We start from the raw sequence: 1,512 nt of genomic DNA, 5'->3' as shown, positions 1-1,512 counted from the left end.
TTAACTCATATATATATAAGTCTGTTTGCGGACTTACAATGCTAGAAATCAGGTTTCGATACCCGTGGTGGGCAGAGCACCGGTAGCCCATTGTGTATCTTTGTGCTTAATTACAAACAAAATTGTCTAAAGTTAATTACCGGACACTTAAGAATTCCATTTTGGTTTTAGAAATTTAGAAAAGCGTACTTAAACGTGTTTTGGAAGATACTGCACCTTTAAAGGTTACTGACTAAAACGTCTTTCAAAACTTTATTTACTTGTGTTAAAAAGCACCCTCTAGCGAGTACGACAAGTTTTCCTCACCATCTGTCTCGACCCATCAAGATCGTCTGCTGCTTCAGTAGAAGTATAGAATCTTCAAACACTCACTTCTTGTTACATTAGGCGTCGTTTGTCCTTATGAATACACAGAACAGTCTTTCATGTTTTCTCTCTTATTTTTATTTTTTTTAAAGAAGGGCACAAGAAATCCTGTAATTATAAATAAATAAACTTAACCAATACGTCCTTCCGTTCAGCTGAGTGAATCTGCGTGACCAAATTCCACGATCTTATCGAACTTGAGCGGATTTAGTTTATGTTAGAAAATTGGAGTGATAAAGTGAACAACTCGGGCCATACTGAAAATAAGTTTTTATTTAAATAATTTATTCTTATCCACTCTAAACATACTTAACTTTCTTTTTTTTCAATTCACGAGAGATTGTGAAGGACAGATAAAAGTCTGTGGTCTGTCCTTCATTTGTTAATATCAGAAACTTTCAACAAATTTCGTGTGATCTCATTACGAGAAGGAGCCCTAAAAGTATGTCGTGCCCACAGAATGAATTCTTAAGTGCACGTGATCACATCTTGGCCATATGAGTGAAAGTATAAAAGAATATAATAGCGTATCAACCATACCATATCTACTGTATCCAGTGCCGACGAGGCCTTTCGCAAATGCCAAGGATCAGCAGGCCATCTGAGATACCACAGACAATAGTAGCGGTGGAGACACTGTTTGTACATAATCAGTTGTTTGAACGACAACAGTTTCGGTGTGAACTAGATGAACTTTAATTTTTATCAGTGTGCTAACTTTTTGTTTTGATTTTTACGACCCAGGAAACAACTAACATACATGAGTTATTTAAACAACAACCGTTTCGTCAGTGTGCTAACTTTTTATTCTTATTGCTACATATATGTGTGTTGTTTGAATACCAACCATTTCGGTGTGAACTAGATGAACTTTAATTTTTCTCAGTGTGCTAACTTTTTGTTTTAATTGTTGCGTCTCAGAAAACAGCTAACACATATCACTTGTTCGAACCACAACAGTTTCGGTGTGAATTAGATGAACTTAATTTTTATCAGTGTGCTAACTTTTTGTTTTAATTGTTGCGTCTCAGAAAACAGCTAACACATATCACTTGTTCGAACCACAACAGTTTCGGTGTGAATTAGATGAGCTTAATTTTTATCAGTGTGCTAACTTTTTGTTTTAATTGTTGTGTCTCAGAAAAC

This window comes from Limulus polyphemus, unplaced genomic scaffold, assembly GCF_000517525.1.
Source record: "Limulus polyphemus unplaced genomic scaffold, Limulus_polyphemus-2.1.2 Scaffold2389, whole genome shotgun sequence".
In the NCBI taxonomy this organism is placed as follows: Eukaryota; Metazoa; Arthropoda; class Merostomata; order Xiphosura; family Limulidae; genus Limulus; species Limulus polyphemus.
This window is presented reverse-complemented; position numbering follows the sequence as displayed.